This window comes from Larus michahellis, chromosome 21 (genome assembly GCF_964199755.1).
Source record: "Larus michahellis chromosome 21, bLarMic1.1, whole genome shotgun sequence".
NCBI classification, from domain to species: domain Eukaryota; kingdom Metazoa; phylum Chordata; class Aves; order Charadriiformes; family Laridae; genus Larus; species Larus michahellis.
The window spans coordinates 8,002,589-8,013,770 of record NC_133916.1 but is presented as its reverse complement, the minus strand read 5'-3'; the positions used below and the strand labels follow the sequence as shown (position 1 = coordinate 8,013,770).

Sequence of the window (11,182 nt, the reverse complement as noted above, 5' to 3'; positions counted from 1 at the left end):
CGACACCGTCGCCAGACCGGCCTCCGCGAAGCCGCTCATGCGCACGAGCTGCGGAACAACGCACAGCGCCGCCGGGGGCGTGGCCAGGGAGGGCGGGAGGCGGGGCCTCAGCGCACGCGCGGCTCCCCGCCGCAGGACCAGCCTTCAGCCGCCGGGCGGCAGCAGCCGCTCAATTATTTACACGTATGTGTATGTATTTAGGGAATTTATGTTACCTGTTTATGCTTATATAGAAAAATCTGCTTGGACATATACATTAACACTTATGATACAGAATATCTATTTAGACTGTCTGTTTACACATCTATTTTGACACGAACATCTTTTTATAAATACATTTTTTTAAAGTATTTTTTTATTCTAGGATCTTTTATATAACACAGAAGCACAGAATCATAGAATCCTTAGAGACAGAGGACTTTATTTTGAACTTATTTTACATACATAATATTATTTATTTTTTTTCTTATATATAAATGAGAGACTGTTCCCTATTTCAATGCCTCATGCCCATAGTTACAGCTTTTTACATTTTTTTTAATGCATCCCAAGAATTTTCAGACATTTTGGGGCTGTGACCTACCTCTTTCGGGAGATCTTCATGTAACCCCCTCCCCATCCCCCAGTCAACTGCTCCTCTGTTGCATCATCGCTGCCCCAATGACATTGGGGTGCCGCACATGACATCATCACCCCCTGAGACACACACAGACACCCTTCTATTCACCCCAAAAAGAGGCCCAAACCAAAACCACCCAGACCCAGGGCTGGCCTCTTCCATTCAGGGGGGCTCCACCACCAGCTGCAAACCTGGGCTGGGGCATCTCTCGAGCAGCACGAGACGTCTACAACAAGGCACCTGGAAAAAAAAATCCCCAATTATAGCTCAGCATCTTAAAAAATAGCCCAGAAGGAAGTAGAGGAGTTCCGTCAGACCGAGGGACAGGACAGGAGCTGAGCTACAGGAGGATTCTGGGGAAACAGCTCAGCTCAAAATACAGCACAGCCTTCAAAAACCGGCGCCAGCTCAACTCTTAAAGTCAGGATTAAGTCTACTTACTACAATTTTGAACACGTTCTTAGCATAACGGTAAACCTTCTCACTGGTGTTGGGAAATGCCTCGTCCCTTCCCTTTTGGTGAAAAGGTGTGCATTAGGTTTATGTACACCCAATAAAAATACTTACACTATAAAAGTATTTGACTTCCCTCTGGCACTAATTTCACTTGCACAGCTGTGAATTGATACCATGACACTATCTCTCGTCAAAATACATAGTTATAATTGGACTACAAGGGTTTTTGTGTGCTACACAAGGAGGAGGGACATCTGGCCAGCAGCACTGCCCGACAGAGATGCTACTGGGCTGCCTGGGAAATGTGCCACTAAGAGCCAGACAGAAATAAAGTACTTCAGAGCACGCTGTCTAAATATCAGGGGGAAAAACAAGCCTGTTACATTCAGTTGCCTCTTTTTAAAGCTTTAGCGCAAATACCTTCCTCCATCTCCAAGGCACCTGGTGGCACTTCATCTCTCTTTCCCTCTCTCTTGTCCCGTCAGAGCCCCCATTGGTCTCTGCTCCGCAGCTCCTTTATCCTCCTCTCCACCATCCAGGGGGTCCCTGCTCAGTTCCTCTCTCATTCACTCATCTCTCCTGTGCCGAGATGCTCTGTGGGGCTCCAGCGCTACCAGAGGATTTGGCAGGAGCTCGTGTTTCCTGGGAGGGGGAAGCGGGTGTAATGGGGGTCCCAGAAGGTCCCAGTGGGATGTAGGGGGTACTGGGGGGGGGGGGCTCTAGGGGGTCCCAGATGGCTCTGGAGGGTCCTGGAGAGGGTGCAGGAGGGTCCCAGAGGGGCACTGAGGGAATGTGGGTGTTTCCAGAAGGCTCTAAGGAGTCCTGGGGGAACACGATGGGTTGCAGAGGGTCCTGGGAGGCACCAGAGGGTCCCAGGGGACTCTGGGAGGGTCCCAGGGGGGTCCCAGAAGGCTCCAGGGAGCCCTGGGGGAACATGAGGGGTCCCAGGGAGTCCTGGAGGGCCCTGGGGGCTCTAAGGGGGTGTGGGGGTGTCCCAGGGGGATGTGGCGGGTACCACAGGGGCTCCAGAGAACTCTGGAAGATCCTGGGGGGCGGGGGAGGGTCCCAGGGGATCCTAGACGGCTCTAAGGGGTCTCTCTGGGGGTGTGGGGGCTCCCAGGGGGATGTGGAGCATATCGTGGAGGGCTCCAGGGGGTCCCAGTGGGGCCCAGGGGTGTCCTGGGAGTGCGTGGAAGGGTCTCAGGGTGCTCCAGGCAGTCCTAGGGGTGAATGTGGGGGGTCCCAGAAGGTCCCAGAGAGTCCTGGGGAATATGAGGGGTCCAGGGGGTCCTAGAGGGCTCCAGGGGGCTGTGTGGGGTCTGGGTGCGGGGGTGTGTAGGAGGGTCCCAGAGGATCCTAAAGGGCACTGGGGGTGCTCTCAGGAGGTGTGGGGGGTCCCAATGGGATGTGGGGGGTAGCAGGGGGTGCTCCAGGGGGTCCCAGAGGTCTCTGGGGTGTCCTGGGGGGCTTTGGGAGGATCTATGGCATGCTGAAGAGGGTGTAGGAGGGTCCTGGGGGCTCCAGGGAGTCCTGGGGGAATGTGGGGGGTCCCAGGAGGGTCCCAGAGAGTCCTGGGGGAAGACAAAGGGTCCCACGGGGTCCTGGTGGACTCTGAGGGGCTCTCACAGGGTTGGGGGAGGAGGTCCCAGGGGGATGTGGGGGTACTGGGGGCCGGAGGGGGCTCCAGTGGGTCCCAGAGGGCTCTGGGGTGTCCTTGGTGGCTCCGGGGGGCTCTAGGGGATCCTGTAGCAGGTGTTAGAGGGTCCCAGAGGGCTCCAGGGGGTTCTGGAGGGCTCGGAGGTGTCCCAGAAGTCTCCAGGGAGTCCTGGGGGGAACATGAGAGGTTCCAGGAGGTCCTTGGGGGCTCTCAGGGGGTGTGGGGGGTCCCAGGAAGATCCCACAGAGATGTGGCAGGTACCAGGGGGAGCTCCCAGAAGGCTCTAGAAGGCACTGGGATGTCCTAGGGGAGCTCAGGGAGGTCCTGAAAAGCATGTAGGAGGGTCCCAGGGGGCTCCAGGGGTCCTGAAGGCCTCTGAGTGGGTAGGGGGTGGTCCCAGGAGAGCCCCAGGCGGATGTGGGGGATACTGGGGGGGAGCTCCAGGGGGTCCCAGAGGGTTCTGGGGCTTCCTGGGTGGCTCCAGGGGGATCTGTGGGGTCCTGGGGGGACTGTGGGGGGTCACAGAAGGCTCCAGGGAGCCCTGGGGGGAACATGAAGGGTCCCAGTGGGTCCCGGACGGTCCCAGAGGGGTCCTGGGAGAACATGAAGGGTCGCAGGGGGTCCTGCAAGCTGTCAGGGGGTGTGGACGGGTCCCAGAAGATTCTAGGGGCTCCCAGGGAATCCTGGCAGGGGTTGGGGGATCCCAGGGGGTATCAGAAGGCTCTGGTGGGTCCCAGGCTGCCTCAGAGGGCTCTCGTGGGGGGTTCCACTGTCCCCATACCTGTAACGTGGACGGCAACAGCACAGGCCCCCAGGGAATAGCTGGTGTGGAGGAGGCAGTCCCCGCTGGGGGGAAAGCGTGGCGATGACACAGGGCACACTCCTTTGAAGCCAAGAACAATGACCTTGGAGAAGTCGCTGAGCCCCTCGCAGATCCTCAGGTACAGGTCACTGCAGGGCTCCTCATCCTGCAGGAGAGGGCACAGTGGGGGGAGTGGTCACAGGGACCCCCAAATTCCAGGGGATGCCTCGATCCTCCCTTCCCACCCCCAGCCCCTCTTCAGCCCCCCAATCACCCCTCAGCCGATCCCTGTCTCCCCCTCACAGCCTCCCTCCAACTCAGGGCCCACTTCAGGCCACAGCCTGCCCCCTCCCCCCCAAACTCAGGGCTCCCCCAGCCCCACCACCACCTCCTAGCTCAGGGCTCCCCTCACGCCCCACCACCACCACAGCCCCCCCCAGGGCTCCCTTCAGCTCCCGATGTCCCCTACTCAGCCCCCTACAGTGCCTCACTCTCAGGGCCCCCTGTTTGCCCCCATAACCCCTCACGACGCTCTCAGGACCCCCCTCCCCACCGTCTGGGCCCCCTCAGCCTCCCTGTTCCCCCAGGCCCCCTCAAGGCCCCCCCCTCACCCCTCAGGGCCCCTTTGACCCCCCCCCGATCCCCCTCATCCCTCTCCTTCCCCCAAAAAGTTCCCCCCCCCGAGAGTCCCCTCAGCCCCCCCATCACTCCTCAGCCCCCCCTCAGTCCCCTCAGGACGCGCCAGTCCCTCTCAAGGCCTCCTCCCCATTCCCCTCAGGAGCCCCGTCCCTCCCCTCAGCCACCCTCCAGGGCCACCTCAGCCCCCCCCCATTCCCCCTCTGGGCTTCCATCCCCCTGTCAACTTCCCCGTTCCGCCCATGTCCCCCTTAAAAGCCTTCTCAAGACCCCCCTCGGGGCCCCCTCAGCGCCCCCTTAGCCACCCCTCAGCAGCCCCCCGTTCCACCTCAGGGACCCCGTGTCCCCCCCCTCAGCTCCCTCCACCACCCCTCGGGGCCCCCACAGACCCCCCCGTTCCCCCCAGCCTCCCTCAAGTCCCATCCTCAGCTTCCCCAACCCCCTTTGGGATTCCCTCAAACCCCCCCACCCCCATCATTCCCCGAGGCACCCTCAGGCCCCCCGCCGCCCCCCGCTCACCTTGACGCGATCCAGACGCCTCACAACGTGCTCGTGGAGGCCCCACGAGCCCGGCCCGGCCCGGCCCGGCCCGGCCCGGCCGAGGACCCGCTCGTTGAGCCCCACTTTCCGCCCAGGCCGCCCCGCTCCGCCTTCGAGCTGGCCGCCATTTTCCCCCGGGCCCCTCCGCTTCCGGAGCGCCCCGGCCCACCCACGATGCGCGCCCATTGGCCACCGCCCCGCCGCCCGCCCCCCTACTTGGGCAACCCCTCTCCACTGGTCCGTCGCCGCCGTCAATCCCTGCGCTGCCCCAGCCCTGGCAAGCCGATCCGACCAATGGAAGCGCGGCGAGGCGATCCGACCAATGGGAGCGGGGCGCCCGCGCTCTGATTGGCCCATCCTCCCGCCCATCTGCCCAGCAACGGTTGCCATGGTGAAGACGCCGCGGCGGGCTTGCCGGGCTATTGCCGTGGCACTGGGACTGACGCGGAAGCGGATTTACTAAAACCTGGATTTTTCTCCTTAAAAACTTTATAGATTTATGTGCGACAGCACAAAATAAACCCGGGTCCACCTTCTTCTCCTCTTGCCTTCTGTCCGCTCTCGTGTAACTCCCTGGGGCTGCTCGGACCCGGATTACCTCCAGCTCCCTGGTAGCCTGCCAGCGGGCAGTTTGAAGCTTCCCGCCCAGACAGCCCCGGGCGGCCAGGGGGGGTCGGCTCGCCTCCCCGGTGGTCCCGGCCTTCCCCCGCCGCCGAGAATGGCGCCCGGCAGCCGCCCTTGCGGGGCCGGCGCTGCAGTACCGCGCTTTGGCCACGGGGGGGAGGCGGCAGCGAGAGCGCGGCGGGGCGGGGCTGAGGGAAGGCGGGAGGCGGGGCCGAGGGCGCGGGGAGGGCCGGGAGGGCGGAGCCGAGCGGGGGGGTCGCGATGTGACCGTCAATTGGGATGGTGAAAGGGGAAAAGGAGAAGGGTGCTCAGCATAGATTCGTGTGCGAGAGCACAAAATAAACGCCTTGCGCGGGTTTATTACCCGGCCCCCCTGCAGCGCTCTCTGGGGTCCGCAGCTTCGAGGGCGGACGGGGCTCCCGCAGCTCGGGGGCAGCGGCCGCTGTGGCTGCGTGTGGGCCAGCGCCTGCGGGGGGGGACACGGCGGGAGCGGCGGGGAGACTCCGGGGGAGCTGTGGAGACCTGGGGAGGCGGCCGGCGTCTGCGCCCGGGGGGTGTTCGCCGCCTTCCCCGCTTGCCTTCCGTCCGCTCGCGGGTACCTCCCCGGGGCTGCCCGGACCCGGCTCGCCTCCAGCAAGTCTCTAGACACAATACAGCTCACAACTAAAGTTCAAGATTTTATTTCCATGTTGTTAATAAAAATAATTACATGACTTCGATAAACCACTGCATAAACGCTACAGTATAGAAACGCATTAACAATTTTAAACAGTTAACTACAATTAAGTCGGTACGCATTAAAAATAATGCTTTGCATTAAGAACAATTTCATTCACAAAATCATTTCTGTCTGTACACTCAAAACATTAACGGCTTCCATAAATTAATATGAGTAAAAATTCCATATTTATTTAGGGTCTGATGGTGACCACAGTCTCACAAGCATAATGTGACACTAATAATATTACCACCTATATATTACATACTTGAATGGCAATATAGAACAAAACAAGTATGTCTTTAATAATCTGCTACTCAAAGAAGACTAATAATAAGCCTGTAAGATGCAGCTTGGGATCTACTTGTAATTAGCACACTTTTGGTTAAATTACAGCTCCTAACTGTAAAAACCCTGAGAAATCACGATTTTAATCTATTATTCTCCAGGCTAAAATAATTGTGAGAACATAATGGCATTCACATTAAAAATCACATTATTGCACAAATTAACAATTTTGCCAAATACCAAAATGAATCTTGAAAAATCAATTTAGTTTGCTTCTACGCATATTGTGAATTCAGCAAGGTGCCATACTGTAGTCTCACTACAATACAATTTTCATGTATCCAGTTTCTAGATAGCGTATATAGCACAAGGATTAATACTTAAAAAGGTCAGGTTTCCCTTCTGACTTCTTCCAAATAGTCATCTCTAGTCAACTACATTAATTTTATTATCTTCCATTTTAAAATATTGGTGTAAAATATGTATCTCTGTATATTACATAGTTAATAAATAATTAAATAAATATTTGTATTTGCAGTTGACTTGCTTTAATAAGATACAGAAAACTTTGCTTAGAATTCCTCACAAAAAGAATTTTGTGAAGAACAAGTGTGTTATTTCCATGTGACTGCAATGTATGATGATCTATGGTTCAAGTGATTACCTAATGATTTGTCTTATAGCAAGCTACCCTGCCTGAGAATTTCACACATAGGTACATTTCTTTGCTATGTGTTTTTTTCCTTCTCCACAAAATGGTTGGTCAATAGTTTTTAAACACGTCCGTAATTCAGCACCAAAGATTACACAGAAAACTTCCAAAATTTTCACTACCGATATTACTATCGGACACACATCATTATTTTCAAGATTCATCACTGTAGAACACAAAACATACAACTCTTTAAAAAGCAACAGACTAAACAGATTAGTTCATTGCCTTTAAAAATGCAGCACACATAAACTATGAACGTCAACGTGGTGATTCACGCTGCAAGTGCTGTTTATATTCCTTTTTTGTTGGTGCCGCGACATTAGGAAAATCGCCTGTTACTACCAAAAAAAAGGGACCAAAAGACAGCCCTAAGCCACAGGCAATCGCACGTGAAGGGCTCCGACCTTAGGCGAGCAGCACCAACCCGCGCTCCCGTCGCCGGGGCAGCACGGCGCGGCCCGGGCGCGTTTCTTCTAAGGCAGAACGGCAGCAGGGAGCACGCCGACCAGCAAGGACGAGCGGCGCCGGCGGCCACCGGGCGCGGCCGCCACCTCCCAGCGCCCGCCCGCTGCACTGCGCATACGGGGACGGCCGGCGGCCGCCCTGGCACCGGAACGCGCACGCGTACGGGCGCCGGCACCAAACCAGCGCGACACGGGCAAACCGGCCGGCCGCACCGCACACGGGCACGCAGCGGTGCGCGCGACCACGCGCACTGCGCATGCCGCAAAAATCACGTGGTGAAGTGGGCCAATCAGATGACATGCCGCATGCGCAATGCGACCACCGGCAGTACCCGAGCGCAACCGAGAGGGGGCACCACCGGGCGCCCTCCGTGAAAACGCGCGTGCGCCACCCGATGGTCTGCAGTGCCGCTGCCCGCCACCAGGGGGCGCGGCGCACGGGCGAGGCCTGAGCCGGCCGGGCCGCACGTCACGCAGCGGAGCGGGGCCGGCGAAGCGGTGGCCCGGGAGGGGACGGCCGGCGGCGGTACCACCGCAGCGCTCCGAGGAGCTCTGCTCACTTACGCGTGCGTAGGAGCGCTCTCAGCCCGAGTCGCAGTGTGCTGCCCCGCTTCCTGCTGGTGTCCCAGGGACAGGCTGCCTGCTCAGCAAACCTGTGGGAAGGAACTCAAAGACTCTCAAACAACTCTCCCAAGACATACCAGCTTTGGGCATCGCCAAGCTGTCCAAAAAACACGGCAAAGACCTCAAGGCACCCTGCCATGGCCCCAGGGAACCACCAAAAGCATCAAGCACCCAAGATCACCCCTGCACCTGCCTGAATGTGGCAGCGCAGTGGTAGGAACTGCCCTGCAGACCCCAAATGAGCTCCCCCACACCGAGAACAGAGCTCAAAAGTGAGTAAAAGCCCCAGAGAGCCTGGCAAAGTGCCAGAGAGAGATCACACTACCGCAGAGCCACAAGTGTCCCACCACAGGCCGTTGGAACTGCCCAACAGAGGTGACCAGAGCACTTCAGGGATTCCAGGCTCCGTGGAAGCAAAAATAGCCATAGAGGACCTGGAAAAACCTGCTCTGAAGACCCCAGAACACCTCCACAGGCACACAGAATCAGGGGAAGAGCCCCCTGCACCATAAAGGATGCAAGTGCATGCAGGCACATGCATGCAGGCAGAGACATCCTGCACCCCTGGTGTAGGCACAGTGAGGGAGCAGCTCTGCCTCACCGCCAGCACGAACACAGGCACATAAACCCACCCATAGAGAGTTAACTTCTCCACCTGTCTGACAGACGGACACCACGACCAGGGAAAGCGGGATGGGTAGGGTACCGAAGGCATAACAGCCTCCTCCTCCACATGCAGACATTGGTGCATGCACACTTCTCCATGAACACTGGTACGGCTGACAAGGCAGACACCACCATGGAGAAAGGCACTGTGCAGTAATCCTGCAGGCAAGCATGGACACTCCCCTCAGCACCACGACGTACCCAGCAGCCCAGATGCATACACACAGCATCCCATCTCCTCCACACACTACCCATCAGGAACCTCTCGCAACACGCACAGGTAACCACAAACCTGCACCCAAGACCCCACTACAGATCCAAGCAGCCCAGCCCAGCCCAGCCTATGTCCCGCCCGCTGAACAACCTGCTCAGGTAACTCCACTCACTCCTTGGAGCTTCCGCTTGCAGCCTCCATCCTTCCTCACACCCTGCCTGCTCCTTCCATACTCAAAGGCCTAATGGTGCCCCACTAAAGCAGGTGTGATTCATGAAGAGAGCTGACTAACAAATCCAGAAGCTGCTGTTGGTTTCAATGTACTTTTTCTCCCCTTCCTTCTTGGGCCAGGGCAAGTGGATGTGCTGCCAGGAGAGAGACAGCTGACTGACCGTAAGAAGCCAGAGTAACACTGCAGGGAGCATGCTAGGTTGAGAAAAGTCATGCCTTCCAGAGAAGTAAGGGACTACGCTCTGCTCCCTTTTGCCTCTGATAGCCCCATGCTCATCCAACAAAACAGCTGTGCCGCAGTGCTAGGGGACTGCAGAGTTGATGCAGTCCTGTTGCAGGCAGCAAGGAGGACCCCAATACAGTCTGAGCATAGTGGGAAGCACATCAGCCTCCAGCATGGCCTACGTTGGGGCTGAACAGGCTGGCAGCCACCTGGCCAAGCCTCACACTTTCCCCTGATGTAATCTAACATCAGCATTCACTGACAAAAAAGTGAAGTCAAGAGCTAGCTTGTGCTTGTCTTACTGCAATGGGAAAAGGAAATGCTGGTAAACTCCAGGGAGCAACGCATCCTCTGCTGGGTCTCTGAATGGCCTGTGCCTCAGTCCCTGCCGTGTCCAGCCATCCATCCCATTCTAATGCAGCACAGGACCAAGGGCGTACAGGACCATGTAGGCACCAAGAAGCTGACTCCAACCTGTGAAGGGAGATGAAGAGACATCTGCAGTCGTGGTGTTTTGGGGGCAGGATTGTAGGTGGTTTGCGGTTGCTGGGAGTACTGGAGCATTGTTTGGAGGTGGACTTAAGGGGAATGAAGACAGAATTGCGGATGGTGGGGTGAAGCAGGCTTCAGGGGTGCCATCAAAGGCATTGGTGGTCTTGGGCAGGCCTTAGGGGGAGTTTTGAGATTGTAGGAGGGGGATGGTTCAGGTGTGGGGGTCGTTTTGAGGTCCAAGGACTTCAGAGGCTAGTAGTGGTATTTAAGCAGGTTTTAGTGACCAGGGGCTTTGGGGTTGGTTTGAGTGGCATCTGCGGAGCCCTTGGGCTCAATGAGTTTGCAAGCAGCAGGTCAAGGTGGGGGCTACCTACCAGAGGGGTTCTAAGTGCGTGTGGGTAACGGTGACCTGGGTACTACCTGTGCCTACTGACATTGTAGCACAAGTCCCTGGCGACCCCAGAAGCAGCCCTGTCTTCAAGGACATTGCGGGGGATGCCAGTGGGCACATTAGGGACCTCCTTGGAGATGAAAAGCCCACATCCGTTATTCCTTTAGACCCATCTCCCATTTCTCTCCATGTGAGTTTGTCACAGAGCAGCCCTCACCAAGATCTAGCCCTGCTCACCCCTCACTTGCCCAGCACACAGCGCCCAATCCACACTGACGTGCCTGGCCTCAGAACAAGGACTCCATGCCAAAAGCCCGCTTGCAGGCCTGAGGCAAAACTTTGGGTTCATCCATGGTATTTTTCCATTCCTTGTGTGCTATGCTCTCTCAGACCTTCCTATAAACAATGCTTAACCAACATTCCTTCAGCTTTTAATGGCTTAAGTACTGAGGTCATTTAGTTAGCTTTTCCTCTGTCAAACGCTCCTTGCTCTTTCCTTTCCTGTTTGCTACCCCTTCTAGGCCCCTTCTATACTTACCTATTTCCTTAGAAATACATCACTGAAATGAATAAATCAGGTCAGACTGTTTCTCTTCCAAGTTTTTGGTCCTCAGAGGACTAACTTGCAAAAGAAAAAAACGTACCCAGCCTGGTCTCATTCTTTGAGAGTTGGTTTGGGAGCACTGAGCTGGGGTTTAAGCACACCTTAGGTGTTTTGAGGCAGGATTTAGTTGGTGCTCACTTTAGTTGGCACCTCCAGTCTGTACGCGGGGGTAGGCATGGTCCCTGGCCGTCAAGGCCTGGAGACCTGAGGATCTGAAG

General features: G+C 56.7%; 2 long non-coding RNA genes across 3 annotated transcripts in view; both read right to left on the bottom strand.

Annotated features, from left to right (window-relative positions):
• Positions 1-301: 301 nt before the first annotated feature.
• LOC141733602 (uncharacterized) lies at positions 302-4,862 on the bottom strand. 2 transcript variants are annotated; one of them, XR_012584349.1, is made up of 4 exons: positions 4,690-4,862; positions 3,514-3,700; positions 1,496-1,717; positions 302-859 (listed from the first exon to the last, which is right to left on the bottom strand). It is a non-coding gene; the product is annotated as an uncharacterized LOC141733602 (long non-coding RNA). The 2 variants fall into 2 exon arrangements; XR_012584350.1 differs by lacking the exon at positions 1,496-1,717 and having other exon boundaries at positions 305-859.
• A 1,137-nt stretch (positions 4,863-5,999) lies between these two features.
• Positions 6,000-11,182, bottom strand: part of LOC141733732 (uncharacterized) — a 141,687-nt gene continuing 136,504 nt past the window's right edge. The window contains exon 4 of the long non-coding RNA XR_012584378.1: positions 6,000-9,951. This is a non-coding gene — a long non-coding RNA (uncharacterized LOC141733732). The remainder of the gene's footprint in view (positions 9,952-11,182) is intronic.